This window comes from Equus caballus, chromosome 14 (assembly GCF_041296265.1).
Source record: "Equus caballus isolate H_3958 breed thoroughbred chromosome 14, TB-T2T, whole genome shotgun sequence".
Lineage (NCBI taxonomy): Eukaryota > Metazoa > Chordata > Mammalia > Perissodactyla > Equidae > Equus > Equus caballus.
The window spans coordinates 47621545-47639346 of record NC_091697.1 but is presented as its reverse complement, the minus strand read 5'-3'; the positions used below and the strand labels follow the sequence as shown (position 1 = coordinate 47639346).

Genomic DNA, 17802 nt, shown 5'->3' with positions numbered 1-17802 from the left:
GAGGTGGCGTCCCACATGCCACAACTAGAAGGACCTGCAACTAAGATATACAACTATGTACCGGGGTAATTTGGGGAGATAAAGCAGAAAAAAAAAAAAAGGTTGGCAACAGTTGTTAGCTCAGGAGCCAATCTTTAAAAAAAAAATGTCAAGGGGGGCCAGCCCCATGGTGTAGTGGTTAAGATTGGCACACTCCACTTTGGAGGCCCAGGTTTGTGGGTTCAGATCCAAGGCATGGACTACCATCACTCATCAGCCCTGCTGTGGTGGCCACCCACATATAAAGTGGAGGAAGATTGGCACAGATGTTAGCTCAGAGCTAATCTTCCTCAAGCAAAAGAAAAGAGGAAGATTGGCAACAGATTTTAGCTCAGGGCTAATCTTCCTCAACAACAACAAACAGTCAAGGGAGACTTTAAGACATTGCAATAGGGGAGAGAGATTGAACTCAACTCTGCTGAGACAAAAGGCAGAAGAACTTTTAAACGCTGGGGTGAGCTAATGGGAAAGTACCAGAGGACACTGTGAGGAGGTTGGTCAATGTGATTGGGCCATCTGTGTTTGCTAATTGTCACTTTTCAAAGTTAGGATCCTACCCTCCCACAGAGACTGGGAGATAGGGATGCTGTCTCCTTCCATGATTACACTTAAAGGGATGACTCCCAGATCCTTGAGAAAGGCATTTTCTGAGTTACAGAGTATCAACAACACAATTACAAGTTTTCTAAAGTAAATACTCTAAGAAAAGGGAGGTCAGGGGCCTATAATCAGGAAGAAACTTGTCTAAAGCTTAGTCAAGCTGAGGGGAAAGTTAAGGCAATCTTGGTCAACACCTACCAGCAACTCCATTCCTGAAGATGGATGTATGGATAGATAGACAGAGAGATAAATAGATAGATAGATAGATAGATAGATAGATAGATAGATAGATAGATAGATAGATAAAGTAGGCAGGCATATATTTACAAGTATGTCCACTAAAGATTGTATTTAGAACCAGGGAGTTGGAGCCCATCATGGTGCCCAAGAATGGATAGGTCAAGTATGGTGGATACATACTATGCAGATTATGAAGCAATTGTTCTGAACCATAGCCCCTGGTTTTTACATCAGCTGTAGCTTTTTAAACCAGCTGTAGCTTTTTACACTGACAGCTTCCCACCCTGCCACTTGTCTATCAACTTTTCAGACTTAGGCTTTCTCCCAAACAGGGAAACTGCTTTGCCCACAAACACTGTGCACTGGCTCTTAAGGCTGCTGTCTGGAAGTGACTCATGTCTCTTCCAGTAACGTTTCATTGGCCAAAGTAATTCACATGGTCATGCCCAATTTCAAAGAAAGGAAGACAACTGCAATTCTACCACATGCCCAAAAGGTAGAGAGCAGATAATATTTAATGAGCAGCACTAATGACTAGGACATTCTCAAAATGCCTGACTAAGGTGGTTTTGACTAATCGTGAGTGACATAAAGATCCATGACAAGGAGTCATTTGTAATTTTACTGAGGCATGAATTTGAATCACACATGTGAATGAGGATGAAACTCATTGGAGAGAGCACCAAAGCAAGTTTCTTATCTGTGAATGAACCACCAACTGCCCAACATCCACATCACATCATATCATATTGCAACTTTGTTGTTGCAAATGCACTAATGCTCAGGAAGTATACTTAGGTTTCACAGGGGAAATCATCTGCTGTAAATTTGAGGACTATCAGAGTTCTTGAGACATATCTCTTTTTGAACATAAGGGTCCATTCATTGATTTATCAGTCACATTATTGATCATGGCAAAGATTCACATCAACTACTGTTCTCAGCCACAATGCCTCTCCAGTCATAAGATTCATGGTGACTAAGATGTATACTGACTGGAATTCAACGAGTCCAATGTATCAGAGAGACAGTCATATATCAAAGTGGTCTGAGCACTGTGGAGCTCTTTATCCCTAATTGTTAGAGAGTGTGACATGGGAAAGAACATAGGATTTGGAGCACAAAGACTCACTCACTGAATAACCTTAGCACGACAGCGAACTATTCTTAGCCTCAGTGTCTTTATCAGAAAATGAGGCTGCAATATGCAGGTCATTTCTCTTCCTTGCCTCACTTTGTTCCTTTTATCCTTCACTCCTGTTGAAATTATGCTATGAGAACTGTCAAATTTAGCAAGGAGAAGGGTTTGTTTGTGTCCATTTTGAAGAATCTAAATAACTGAGCCTCCTTCTATAAGAGGAGGCAAAGGCTATAAAGGTCCACCTTTCACCTCTCAGCAGGGACCAGAGCACAGGATCCTTGTCCCTGAGTCCAGGAGGCAACCAGGCCCTCAGGAGTAGCAAGGACAGAAGGAGATCAGAGAAAGTAGGAGCCTCTGAAAGACCTCCTAAAGTAGACTGAAAGGAGGCTCAATGAGGAAAGCAAATTCTGTTGTACATTACCTGCTGTATTTTCTTACCTGCGTGCCCGTCTGGACATTCCATGCACAACCAACGGCTACAGTAATAACTCCATCACTAAAGGCAGCTGTAGACCAACAGGTTTTCAAACTATAAAGTGTTATAAACAAATGTGAGGGGTTATAATTATGATCTCAAGGATTATAGAGTGTGTCTGCGGCAAATTCCTCCAGAGGGCAACTGGGGAGGGGCATATTTGAAGCCCTTTAACTTGCTAGATCTAGAACCATACTTATAGTTTTCATGTCCTGAGCCCTTCTCCCATCTGCTTTATCAAGGACTTTCTTTTTTTTTTTTTTGTAAAGGAATGGGAAAATATGACATTGATTGAAAATATTAACAAATTTTGACAGAATTTTTTTTGCTTTAAAAGGAACATTTTAAATACAAAGTAGGGCAAAATTTCAAGTTGAAAGATATTCTGTATTTCTTGATTTAGAGGATGACTCGCAATTTGAAATGGCTGAGATTAACTTTTTTTTTAAAGATTGGCACCTGAGCTAACAACTGTTGCCAATCTTCTTTTTTTTCCTGCTTTTTCTCCCCAAATCCCCCCAGTACATAGTTGTATATTTCGCTTTTTCTCCCCAAGTCCCCCCAGTACATAGTTGCAGTTGTGGGTTCTTCTAGTTGTGGCATGTGGGACGCCACGTCAGTTTGGCCTGACAAGTGGTACCATGTCTGCGCCCAGGATCCTAACCAGCGAAACCCCGGGCCACTGAAGGGGAGCACGCAAACTTAATCACTCAGCCATGGGGCCAGTCCCCTGAGATGAACATTTTAATAAGTAATTCCCTCTGAGACAGACATTGTTAACTTTGAGAAATCAAAATTGTCTTTGGTTTAGTTTATTGCTAATAATGCTTAGTAAGAAACAAAGAGTATTTGACATATGTTCTCCTTAATAATAAGAGGAGGACCTATTACTAAAAAGTTCTTTTTTGTTGTTGTTGCGGTAACAACAGTTTATAACATTACATAAATTTCAGGTGTACATCATTACATTTCGATTTCTGTGTAGATTACACCACGTTTGCCACCCAAAGACTAATTACTATCCATCACCATACACATGTGCCCAGTCACTCCTTTCACCTTCCTCCCTCACCCCTTCCCATCTAGTAACCACCAATCTAGTCTCTGTATCTATATGTTTATTTGCTGTGTTGTTGTTGTTTTTATCATCTATTTATGAGTGAGATCATGCAATATTTGACTTTCTCTGTCTGACTTATTTCACTGAGCATAATACCCTCAAGATTCATCCATGTTGTCACAAACGGCAAGATTTCATCTTTTTTTATAGCTGAGTAGTATTCCATTGTGTATATGTACCACATGTTCTTTATCCATTCATCCCTTGGTAGGCACTGAGTTTGTTTCCAAATCTTGGCTATTGTGAATAATGCCACAATGAACATGCGGGTGCATATATCTTTACACATTCATGTTTTCGTGTTCTTTGAATAAATACCCAGCAGTAGAATAGCTGGGTAATATGTTACTTTTATTAATAATTTTTTGAGCCTTCTCCATATTGTTTTCCATAGTGGCTGCACCAGTTTGCACTCCCACCAGCAGTGTATGAGAGTTCTCTTTTCTCCACATCCTCAACACTTGTCAATTCTCGTCTTGTTAATTATAGCCATTCTGATCGGTGTGTCTATTTCTCTGTGCTTATATCTATGTTTTAGTTAAATCAGCTACATCTCCTGATCTTGGAGAAGTGGCCTGATATAAGAGATGCCTTATGAGGTCTAGCAATGTGCTTCCCTCTCGTCACCAGTTCCAAATGTTCCAGGATTGTTCCCTGTGTGGGCTATGTGTCCTTCTGTTATGGTGGGGTTGTTCTTACTGCAAGTGCACAGGAAGGCTACTCTGTCCCCCTGGCTGGCTGGTTGTAAGGCTCAGCTGCATGCTGCTACTATGTTTCCTTCAGTCACTTTATTGGCTGGGGGTAGCCCAAGCACTGTTGGTTGCACGGTCTAATAGCACATTCTTGCTGCAGTTTTTCTGTTACATGAATAGGCCCCCAATGTGGCTGGTTGCTAGGCTCAGGGGCTCACAATTGCTGTAGGCCTCTGGCCTGCAAGGCTGTTGTCAGCTGTCTCAGTAGTGCAGCTGAGTGGGGCCCGCCCCAGGCCTGGGAGCACACAATTGTTTCAGGCATTGGAAGGTGGGGCAGATCCCGTATACTGCTCTTTGAGAAGTACAAGTCTACTGCAGCTGACAAACCGCACCATCCACGTTCCTGCCCAGTGTGCATGCCCCACTCCCCTAACGTGGACCCACTTGCCCTGCTGCAGAGGCCCCACACACTCTGCCAATGCAGGCCCACCCTCAAACACACCCTGCCCTGCAAAGGAAGACCCACTCGCCCCACTGCAGAGGTCCCACAAACCCCGCCTATGCAGGCCCACAAACTGCTGGAGGGTTTGCTGGTGGGTGAGGCTTGTCCCTAGGGCAGGCTGCCTGCCCTGGTTGAGCTGGATTAAATAGGTGCTCTAGAGGGTAGGGTAAACACCTGCACTAACAGGCAAGGAAAAGGACTCCAATGTCGTCTGCCAGTGTCTGTGTCAACATGCCTATAGTAGGTCACAATAACGGCTGCTGCCAACGTCTCAGTCCCTGGGAAGGTGGTCCCAGCCACCTCCTGCCTCCCTGAGACACCCCCAGAGCCTATCAAGTGAGTTTCTTTTCACCAAAGGGCTGTGCACCTTTCTTTCTGGTGATTTTGTGTTGCTTTCTGAAACAGGTGAATTTGCGTGTGGGTCCTTTAAGAGCATGCTTCTCTTTCTCTTATGTTCAGTAGCTTTTCTGGGTGTATTCCCCATTGTTGTTAATAGCCAACAAACCCAGATACTCATCTCAGATGTGCTGAGTTCAAAAGCTGCTTATTGTGGCATAGCTGTCCTGCTCAGATCTCCAACTCCTCCTGCAGAAGCTTCATACCTTAAGATTGCTCCTAGCTGTGAAGTGCCACAGCCAGAATGTGGCTTATTTCCTCTCCAGAAGGATATTTCTGCCTCTTCCACCCCAGTCAGCACCGTCGCTTGTTGTGGAGGTTCTGTTTATCTGGTTTCCAGTTCTCTCTCAGGATTAATTGTTCCAAAGGTAGTTGTAAATTTGCTGTATCTATGGGAGGAGGTGAGTTCAGAATCCTCTTATGCCATCATCTTCCCAGCAATCCTATCAAGGACTTTCTAACACAATTTTGAGAAATGAGTTATTCCACACAAGTACAAAGGTATGCTGTTGGAGAAAATGTTTCCAATTAGAATAATTCTTAGAGTTAGAGCTGGGAGAGTTCTCATAGATCATTTGGGGAAGTGTCCAACAGAACTTTTTGTGATGATGGACACATTGTGTACCTGCGCTGTGCTATATGGTAGTAGCCACTAGCCACATATGGCTATTGAGCACTTGAAATATGGTTAGTGTGACTGAGAAATCTAATTTCCAATTTTATATAGTCTTAATTTAAATTTGAATTTAAATAGTCACATGAGGCTAGTGACTACTGTATTGGATAGTGCAGATTAAGGAAAAGGTTCTTAACCTGGGACCTATAGACCTCCTAGTATCCAAAGGTAGCCTTCAGAAGTCACATAATTCCACCTAAAATTGTATGTGAAATATTGAGTATGCAAAACAATACTATTTATCTTTCAATAATACATAGCTATCCAAGAACAAGTATTAAGTAAATTGGGTATCAATGGGGAGGATGGTACAGGACTGAAAATGAAAATGGGGATGAGAGGTGAAGGTGAAAATAATAAAATAAATAAAATAAAAAGAAGATGGTTCTGCACACACTAAGCATGACAGCAGACCAAGAACTGAAGAGTACAATAACTCAACTCTTTTGTGCCCAATGTACTAAAAAGAAAGAAAAAATTGTTTGTATGGGTGTTTTTCAAGGTCAGAGTTAGGTGTCATCAAATTCTCAAAGAGGTCCAAGAATCCCACCCAAATGTCAAAAATCTCTGAGCTAGCAGAGAAGAACCTCAGAACAGAAGGGATGGGAATGGGATGTGGGTTGGTTAAATGATATAATAGATAATATTTTATCTGACACAATTGGGATTGGCAGTTGGCTGGTTAACAAAGAAAGTGAGAGATTTTATCTTAAAGTGGGAAAAGATAAAAAAATAGTACTCACACATTTAAAATATTTTATTTCAACTTATAATATATAAAAATACATGTATTTGCCTTTTCCAGTCTCCTGGTGTAGAGCCAAGGACTTTTCTTTGTGAATGAGTTCATTGACTAGATTTTTGCTCTATATTTCTTCCATAAATCAAAGCCATAATGCATTTTCTGATTTCCAGTGTGTTTCTCTAAATGGAGCAAGAACATAAAGACACTTCTGAAGCAATCTGAGTGAAGAATTCTTCCTGAACTTCACAATTTTCCAAAACTTTTATAGTTATTTAGCCCACATCTAATATAAAGGCATTTTTTTTTTCAATTTAACTTAATGAGTCTTTCCAAAGCAAGAAAGTAGGTTTCATAAAAAACATCCTCTCTCTCTCTCTTTTCTCAAACGTCAACAGTTGTAGGTAGGCAGAATGATGGCCCCCCAAAATGTCCATGCTCTAATCCACAGACTGTATGAATATGTTATTCTACATGGCAAAGGGGACTTTGCAGATATGATTAAATTAAGGATCTTGAGATGGGGAGGATTATGCTGGATTTTCTGGTGGGTCCAATCACAAGGATCCTTGTGAAAGAAAGAGGTGGAGAACCAGAGAGTAATTTGAAAATACTGTGCTAGTAGCTCTGAAGATGGAGAAAGCAGCCAGCCACAAGTCAAGGAACGCAGGTGGCCTCTAGAAACTGGAAAAGGCAAGGAAACAGAGTCTCCCTTAGAGCCTTGGGAAGGAATGCAGCCCTGCTGGTACCTTGATTTTAGTCCAGTGAAACTCATTTCAGACTGACATTCAGTAAAATAATAAATCTGTATTGTTTTACGCCACTGGTTTGTGGTTATTTGTTAAAGTAGCAATAGGAAACTAATACACCAGTTTACATAATAGTTAATTAAATTAAATAATTATAAATGCAATGTGCATAAACTAATTTGGGAATAAATACAAGCAACCCTTCAAAACATGTAATTGAACTTTTAAGACCCAAAGTGTACAAGCAAATGAGTGAGGAATATTAGTAGTAATTATTCAGGACCCTGTGGTATCAATCAGCATGTTTTATGGGAAAATGGAGAGCATACATTAATCCAGCCAACCAATCTCTTAATCCAGAAAGAGAGCATCTATTTTAGTGGCTGACTTTTTTTGAGTGGTCACTAGGCACTATGCTAATCATTTTACTACAATTCTGTAAACAGATATGGTTTTCAACTATATTTCACCAATGAGGAAAGTTAAATTCAGAGTGTTTAAATAATTTGTCTCAGACCACACAGCTAGTAAATGGCAGACTTACTAGCCAACACTTGTTCCGTGATCCATCTGATTCGAAAGCCTAAGCTTTTAGGGTCCTTTCCAAACTTGAGTTTCTATATTTTCCAGATGCTAACCCAAATATCTCACTTTACAGATGAAAAAACTACAATTAGTCTAAGCAATTCTAGCTCTATCATCAGAGTCAAGATCACAGCAAGAAATAGAATAATCAAACAGGGTAATTTAAAAGGAACTGAATAAAGGACTTTTCACAAGATGTGTTTTTACATACACTCAGAAAAATATCAAGTAAGTCGAAACGGAGTTTACTCCACCTCAGGGAAAGAGGGCAAATAGGATTGCATGACAGGATATGACATGGTGTAAATAATATAGTTTGTGATCAGGAAATATACATCAAGGGATAGAGAGACACTTCTCTTAGATGCATCTGGTACTACATGGCATTACTATGAAATTTCATTTGAGGTTTGATAAATATGTGGCCACACAGTGATTCTAGTTCAGCTACTTATTAGCTGTGTGCTCTTGGACAAGTCACTCACCCACTGTGAGCCTTTGATTGCTCATCTGTAAATTACCTCCTACCATCTTCACAAGGTTGCTTCAGAATTAAATGAGATAATGGATATGGAAGTGCTTAGTAAATAAACTAAAACGTCCTCTACAGATATGAGTGATTTCAATTACATGTGAAATGGATGATCAGCATGACCAATGTGTCATGAGACTAAAGTAGTCTTACTTAGGGCTCCCTCTGAAGTGAGCAGCATTTTAGCTCATTGAGAAATGTTGCTTTTTGTTTAAAACCTTGCTGATGTTACAGGCTTGTCACCCAGGACCCCTCATCACTGCTTCTGACTTCTGGGAAATGAAAATTAAGTATCATTTTAAAATAAGACAAGATGACAAATTAAAGCCCAGGCAGGTTCCTTTGCAATTACAACCTAACACTGCAAATGGTTCTTGTTCAAATGGTCTCATCAAATCCAACAGTTCAATTCCCTCTTCAATATACAGTATCTAATTGTTGCTATACAGTAAAGCCACACGTTTACTATAAAAATAAAATGCCAAGGGGCCGGCCCGGTGACGCAGCGGTTAAGTTCGCACGTTCCGCTTCTCGGCAGCCCGGGGTTCGCTGGTTCGGATCCCGGGTGCAGATATGGCACTGCTTGGCAGCCATGCTGTGGTAGGCGTCCCACGTATAAACTAGAGGAAGATGGGCACGGATGTTAGCTCAGAGCCAGGCTTCCTCAGCAAAAAGAGGAGGACTGGCAGTAGTTAGCTGAGGGCTAATCTTCCTCAAAAAAAATAAAATAAAATAAAATAAAATGCCAAAAATCACAACCATTTTGGTCTTTAATGTTTTAAAAAAGTTGTACTCAAGTTCTTGAAATTATAAACAAAACAATACATAGTGTTGAGTGGGTTGCCCAGATCTCTTTTCTGAGAAAAATGTTTTTGTTTGAATGTATGAACTGGGAGGCAGAACAGATGCTAAGTGAATTGTGAAAAGGATTACCTTAATTTTACATGTCTTATACTCCTAAGCAAAATATTTGATAAGTGGACACTGGAAAGGAAGAGAGGGTGACAGGTAAATGATCAACTGATGTGGAGAGATAATTCACAAAAGATATGTAATTGATCAATAATAATATTAAAAAACTTCAACTGTAAGCTCCATGAGAGCAGGGACTTTGTTTTGCAAACTGTCCTATCTCTAGAGCCTCCTCCTGCAGAGCTTGGAACACAGTAGATGCTCAATATTTATTGACACGATGAATAAACTTTCCTGGTATTCCAGTAAGTGCGAAATAAAACCATAATAAGATGACATTATTCATCTAATGGATAACCAAAATTTTGATTTTTTTTTCATGATATAACCCAGTGTTCGCAGGGCACCCAAGGAGAAGACTTCAAGTATGATTCTACTTTTTGGAAATCACTTCAGGGAGGGGGATAGAAAAAAGAGAAGGAGAAAGGAAGAGAGAAAAATAGGAAGAGAGAAGGAAAAGAAGGGAGAAATGAAGGGTCTTTAAGTTCATCTATTCTATCACCTTCATTTTACAAATGATGATGTCATTCATTTATTCAAGATGGGACCAATCCCTGCTCACAAGCTGACAGTCAAATGGAGGAGACAGGCACTGAACAAAGTCATTACAAGGAGAAGCGCAAAGTGCCATGGGAGAGTGTAATGGGAGACCCAGCCTAGACTCAGAGAGATCCTCCCAGAAAGTTTCAGCTAAAACTTGAAAGAAAGGTAGGATTTATGCAGAGGAAGAAGCCCAAAGACTTTGGACTTATAAGAAGTCAGTGGTGGTACAACTAAGACCCCTGGACATTACACATAAAACAAATAAGAAGACTACGAAAAGTGGAGTGAAGAAAGCAAACCAGCTAGGAAACTTGAGACCCAAAGAACAACACTGCAATAAGTTTCCTGGCTTTTCTTTTTGCCTCACATATCCCAGACTGAACGCTGGAGAAACCAGAAACCTGGAAATGCCAACAGGTACAGACCAAAAAAAAAGCCAAAATAAAAGCCTGTTCTCTCTAGGCAGAGGACCAGGAAATGAGCAGCCTAGCAAGATAGAAACAGTTAGAAGATATTTACTGTACTCCAGCAAAATACCATAGAAAAAGATATAGCAATAGTTATTACTCAAGCTGAACAACAGAAAGAAAATACACTGGAAAAAAAACAAAAATACACAGAGCTTCAGGGTTCTATGCAACTATAACCAAAGATCTAACATTCATGTCATAGTTCCAGAAGGAGAGGAGAAAGAGGCTGGGGCTGAAAGGGTACATGAAGAAATGACTAGAAACTCCCCAAATTTGGCAAAAGACATAAATCTACAGATTCAAGATGCTGAACAAATTCCAACAGGTTAAACCTAAAGAAATCCACAACAAAACACATCATAGCCAAATTTTAGAAAACTAAAGCCAAAAAGAAAAAAAAAATCTTGAAAGCTGTGAGAGGGAATCAACACCTTATTGATAGGGGAAAAACAGCGGATTTCTCATCAGAAGCCATGGAGGCCAAAGAAAGTGGCATAAACATTTTTCAAGTGTTAGAAGAAAAGAACTCTTAACCCCAAATCCTATATATCCTATGATAATATCCTTAAAGAATTAAGCAGAAATCAAGACATTTTCAGATAATGAAGAACCAAACAAATTAGTTTCTAGAAATTCTATCCTACAAGTGTGGCTAAAGTAGGTTCTCTAAACAGAAAAGCAACAATAAAAGAACATTAGGAACATCAGGAAGGAAAAAAAAAAACATGGTAAATAAAATATGGGTAATTCTTTCTCCTATTGAGTCTTTTAAATTATATTTGATGGTTAAGCAAAAATTGTAACACTGTCTGATATGGTTCTAAATACATGTAGAAGAAATATTTAAGGTAATTAATTATAAACAGGAAAAACTAGGAAAGTAAAGGGAGGTAAAGTTTCTACACTTCACTCAAAGTGGTAAAATGATGATACCAGTAGACTGTGATATGTTATATATATAATGTAATACTTAGAGCAACCACTAAAAAAAAGCTGTACAAAGAGATTCACTCAAAAACACTACATGTAGAGAAATCAAACAAGAATTCTAAAATGAGTTTGAATAGCCCAAAGGAAGACAAAACATAAAAAAAATAAAATGGAAGACTTAACCCTTAATACATCAATAATTACATTAAATGTGAATGATCTAAATCACCAATTAAAAGTCAGAGATTGGCACAGTGGATTAAAGCACATCACCCAACTGTATGCTATTTACAAGAAAGTCACTTCAAATGTAACAAATAATACAGGCAGATTAAAAGTAAAAGGACTGCAAAAAATATATCCGACAAACATTAATAAAAAGAAATATAGGCATTCCTATTAAAGGCACTCCACCTAAAGGAGACTTCAAGGCAAAGAAAATTGCCAGGGACGGTGAAAGACATTATATAATGATAAAAGGGTTAATCCAAAAAGAAGACATAGTAATCCTAAACATGCATGCACCAAACAACAGAGCTGCAAAATATGTGAAGCAAAATTGATAGAAATAAAAGGAGAAATAGACAAATCCACAATTGTAGTTGGAGACCTCAACACTCTTCTCTCAGCAATTAATAGCACAAATAGACAGAATATCAGAATATAGAAGAAATCAGCAACATCATCAACTAAAAGGATCCAATTGACATTTACAGAACACTCTACCCAACCACAGATGAACACTCATTATTTTCAAGTGCCTATGGAACATATACCAAGACAGATTATACATCCTGGGTCACAAAACAAACCTTAGAGGCTGGCCCCATGGCTGAGTGGTTAAATTCGCATGCTCTGCTTTGGTGGCCCAGGATTTTGCTGGTTTGGATCCTAGGCGCAGATGTGGCACCACTCGTCAGGCCACATTGAAGCAGCGTCCCACATTCCACAAGTGGAAGGACCTATAACTAAAATATACAACTGTGTACTGGGGAGATTTGGGGAGAAGAAGCAAAAAAAAAAAAAAAAGAAGCAGAAGACGATTGGCAACAGTTGTTAGCTCAGGTGCCAGTCTTTAAAACAACAAACCTTAGCATATTCAAGGAATTGAAATTATACAGGGTGTGTTCTCCAACCACAATGGAATCAATAACAGAAAGATAGCCGGAAAATCTCTAAACAATTGGAAACTAAACAGCACATTTCTAAATAATCCATAGGTCAAAGAGAAAATCTCAAGGCATATTAAAAAAAATACATCAAACTGAATAAAAATGAAAATACACCTTGTCAAAATTTGTGGGACACAGTTAAAGCAGTGCTAGAGGGAAATTTACAGCACTAAATGTATACATTACAGACACGGAAGTCTTAAAACAATAATCTAAGCTTCAACCTCAAGACTTAGAAAAAGAAGAGAAAAATAAACCCAAAGCAAGCAGAATACAGAAATAAGAAAGAGCAGAAATCCACAAAATAGACCAAAAGCGATAGAAAAAAATCACTGAAACAAAGAGCTGGTTCTTCGAAAAGATCAATAAAATTGACAAACATCTGGCAAGACTGACAAAGAAAAAATAGAAGACACAAATTACCAATATCAGGAATAAAACAGAGGATATCATTAAAGACCAGGCAGACATCAAAAGGATCATACAAAAATACTATGAACTCTACACACATAAATTTGACAATTTAGATGAAATGGACCAATTCCTCCAAAAACACAAACTACCACAAGTCACCCAACATGAAATAGAACATTTGAACAGCCCTACAACTATTAAAGAAAACGCATTTGTAATTAAAAATCTCCCCAAAACAGAAAGCTTCAAGCCTAAATGGTTTCACTGGAGAATTCTACCAAACATTTAAAGAATTAACACCAACTTAACACAATCTCTTCCAGAGATTGCTGGGTGCTTACTGTGTGTCAGGCACTGTTCCAACTGTTTTCACACATCTTGAACTCATTTGATCCTTTCAACAACCTGGTAAAATAGGCCCTATTGTCACTCCCTCCCACACGAGGACAGGAAGCTCAGAGAATAACCAGGATTCCAGTTTAGGCTTCCGGGCTATATTTGAATCAAATCAGATGCTCAAATTTCTTGTATTTAACTCTTATCCTAACGCCAAATACATTGTCAAATTTTACTTTTGTGAGGGGAAATTCGGATCTGACCAGGATTTGCCTTTTCAACAACGAAGTTGGGGTACTACCGGAGTTGGCATTCTCAGGAGAGAGATATGTGTTTTGTAAATAAAAATTAAGGTTACTCCTGTTGGCAACTGTCATACGATTTCCACCTAGATGACAGTTAAGCTATATCTGAGAGAATAGGCCAGAAAAGAGGTTTGTTATTGGAAATGGTAAGAGGTTCTATAGCAGAACCAGTCACACCACTATAATTACAAGAATCAAGAATCAAAACACTGCTTCATTAATTTTTTCCTTGTTTGTCATTTTACCCCATCACCACTAATTATACCCCTTCCCATGGATTTTAACAAGCACCCTGGATTAAACGCTGTAGACAGACTGGTTAAAGAAAGCTGCCGTATATTGGCGTATCTGAACAGCCTCCATTAGGAAAAAAATATGTTAAAAACATTACACAGTAGTCTCCCCCTTATCCATGGTTTTAGTTACCCATGGTCAATCGTGGTCCAAAATTAATGCTACGTCACAGCTATGTCACAATGCCTACATCATTCACTCACTTCACTTCATCACATAGGCATTCTGTCCTCCCGTGCAGTCATGAGAAAAAGGGTGAATATAGTACAATATTTTGAGGAGAGACCACATTCACGTAACTCTTACTACATATCATTATAATTGTTCTCTTCTATTATTAGTTGTTGTTAATCTCTTACTGTGCCTAATTTCTAAATTAAACTTCATCATAGGTAGGTATGTATAGGAAAAACATAGTATACACAGGGTTCAGTACTATCTGAGGTTTCAGGCATCCACTGGGGGTCTTGGAACATATCTCCCACAGATAACGGGGGACTACTGTATTGACAAATAAAATTTTCCTGACTAGTATTTTCTCTGAACAAAAGAGAAAACATGCCTGCTCCCCCAAAATTACAGGGAACAAGAATTTAAAATTTAATATTCAATAAATGCTCATCATACTTATGTACTGCTTTCCCAACAACTGAGAGCTCTACGTTAACTAAGCCCTCAGAATAACCCAGGATGCCCCTGATGGCAAGGCTTGCCCGAGTTTACTGGACATTGGCCCCGTTTGTATCACAAAATACTGGCAGGCAAAGATGATGCTGCTGGGATGTAAGGCTGAATCTGAGGGACAAGGGAATTCTGGGAGTTCCAGGGATTGGGGGTGGCCCACATCAGGGCTTCTCTAACTTTCCCAGAGAGGAAGCTGGCTCCTGCCAGCAGAACCCTGGAGCATTTGGGATGCACTAATTGCAAGTGCTTGGATCAGGCTGAAGCAGATGTAATTGCCTTTCTCCGTATTTCCATTAGATTCAACCTAATGTAACACCTGCGATGTACTAGGCAGCACGCTAAGTAGTGCTCTAAGCAAACTGTCTTTTAAGTCTCATGTTTTAAAAAATTAAGCACCCATTTCAATTTTACATTCTACAAAGTTATATGTTTGTTTTAATATAAAAATAATGTTTTTCAATCACATAGACACAGAGATTGGATTGGTGGTTACCAAAGGGGAAGGGGTGAGGGAGGGGGACGAAGGGGGTGATTAGGCACAAATATGTGTGGTGATAGATTGTAATTAGTCTTTGGGTGGTGAACATGATGTAATCTACAGAGAAAGTGAAATATAATGATATACACCTGAAATTTATATAATGTTATAAACCAATAAAATTAAAACAAGAAAAGAATGTTTTTCCCACAAATCTTTGAGAAAAATGAATGCTCCAAGAGGTGCATTTTGCCCATCTATCTCGTGGCTTCACACATACCTCGGAGAGATAACTATATACCCCCAAGGGCACAAACACCCTGTTCTGAGGACTGCAGTGACACTCCCAGGAAGAGATTTCAGAGGCAGATCAGGGGGAAAATAAACGCCGCGAGGACACTTTGCTCTTCCTCAATTCTTCTCTGCAATATCCTTCCCTTTCCTAAGGCCCCAAAACACTGATGGCATGTATTTTTTCCAGGAAGAAATGATTCTCATAGTACTTGACATAACAATTAACGCCTAAGGAAACAAGTTATAATCCTAGCTTCTGACTTCACACATACAAAAAGACTACTTTCCAGACTGGAATAGTTCCAATTGTAATCTGATGCAAGGTTTAATCCAATTTGAAGCTGTAATTAAAAATTGTAGCCATCTAGTGCCTCTGATGTGACTCCACGCTTTCCAAACTTAGATCCAGTCGCCAAGACGCCAGCAGAAAAGCTGCAGTGAGCTTCTTCCTGCTATACACCTATGGATGTGTTCAGAAAAAACAGACAGACATGAAGCAGGGCTGTAAATCTTCATGCTATATCCTCCAGTTCTCTGAAATGTCATTTGTGAAAGAAAATATCAGACAATAAAGTTTTCCTCCAAGTCACCCTACCCTAATCAGGGACACATATGACCTCACTAGGTTTTTCCCTTTCTTTCGCCCTCTCCTTGCCCACATCCTGTTTCCATTTACGATAACTATACTCTGGGGTAATTCATTAAATTTTTTCTGGCTGCTTTTTGTAAAACTCCTGTCCTGGGCACCAGAATTTTTTTTTTTTTTTGACTGATTGACAGGAATAACTTTGGTTTTGACAAGACTAATGACTACATCCTTACACAAACACAAATAATGAGGAGCTTCAGCCAGAAAATGATTTCCCCTAAACCTCTAAAAAAAACTGGCAAAGTGGTCATTTCAAAGTTTGAACAATTGATGGACTTTTGAATTTAGGGAGGCACCAAAACTCAAAATGGGAAAACAAAAACATACAACTGAAGAGTTAGCATTTTCTCCTTTGTCATCGGATGTAACAGTGCATCCTGGCACCGACACAAAGAAGTAATGATTCCATCAGCAGTCGAACAGATGGCAGGCACGAAATGGCTCTAACCTTCTCTGAGAATGCTGGAGAATAGCTCCGTGGAGTTTAATTTAACAGGATGGTGGCTGCTATTTTCTCTCTGCCGCCTCCTGCACAGCATGCCTGTCCATGGCTCAGAGTGCTCCATCTTAAGGTCCGGCAGTGCAGTTACTCCGGTTAACCCTTCAAGACAAGCGAGGGTCTCAAGTTATCATGGGATCCTTCTTCTGCGTGAGATTCTGTTCCAACAAGTGCAACTCAAACTTTTGATCATAACAAAGGGGGTTAAGCACGGTGGAGTATTTTTAAGATCTCTTCTCTTCTATTAGCATTTAAGAGATACGGGAGCAGTTTTTCTTAGACAGTGAATTATATTTTTCTGAAGAACTAGAGGCAAAACACTAGAAAGGAGAGGTCTCATATTGTAAAGTCCCTCCTCCAGCTAGCCTCTTACGGGTTACCACTTATAGAACAGACATTACTTGTGAAGTTGGTAGGAACTGCTGTCCACAGCTTCAGGATCACTTAAGGAGCTTTATGCAATCCTGATACTGCAACCTAGAATCTCTGGGAATGGGACCCAGGCATCAGTATTTTTTAAAGCTTGCCACAGGGTTCCAACTGGCATCAAGGTATAAAAGAAATAATGCATTTTAAAATTTAAATACTGCATTTTAAATTTCTATAAATTGTTTCTATACATTAATTTAATTCCTATTCTAAGTCCCCACCACACTGGGTTTGTCATTCTTAGGACTCTACCTCTCTACCTGCCTCAGTCTCTCCAAGGCACGTGTTTAAGGTTCTGGGGTTTGAGGATTAGCCCACACTAGCCAGCATGTCCTGCCCAGAAGTCAGGGAAACACTATGATGATACTGCAGCCCTGAATTCAGGAATGTCCTCAGACCAGCCTATAATAGAACGGTCTGAAAGTAAAAGCCATTTATGCCTGAATATCCTATACCATGAAATCGCTGTCAACTGTGAAGTTCCTATGTGGTTCCGAAGAGGAGGCAGTCTCATGCAGGGCAGCTCCACCCTTTTGGAAATAAGGTTGGGCCTAAAGAGAACCAGCTATCTTCCAAAAGGCATGATGTGCTCCTCACTAATTCGGACATGATCATCCACAACCATGAGATCTGCTGGTGAGGTTTCAGGGCCACAAGGCTACACATTTTTTGTGCTGATCTCTCCACTGTGCTGACTTTTTTCTACATCCTTTAAATAAGCAATCATCATTTGATCTACCCAAGAGCTAACTGTGTGTGATCTTACCATCACTTCGTGCCCACTACTGCCATCTGTCAGTATAACAATGGTGTAAGCCATCTGGAAACCCACTGGATGAAGTCA

At 39.6% G+C, this 17802-nt stretch overlaps 1 long non-coding RNA gene across 1 annotated transcript; it reads right to left on the bottom strand.

Moving 5' to 3' along the window:
• Window positions 1-15014: 15014 nt before the first annotated feature.
• Window positions 15015-16664, bottom strand: LOC138917288 (uncharacterized). The gene is made up of 2 exons (XR_011425063.1): window positions 16479-16664; window positions 15015-15841 (listed from the first exon to the last, which is right to left on the bottom strand). It is a non-coding gene; the product is annotated as an uncharacterized lncRNA (long non-coding RNA).
• Between the last annotated feature and the right edge of the window lie 1138 nt (window positions 16665-17802).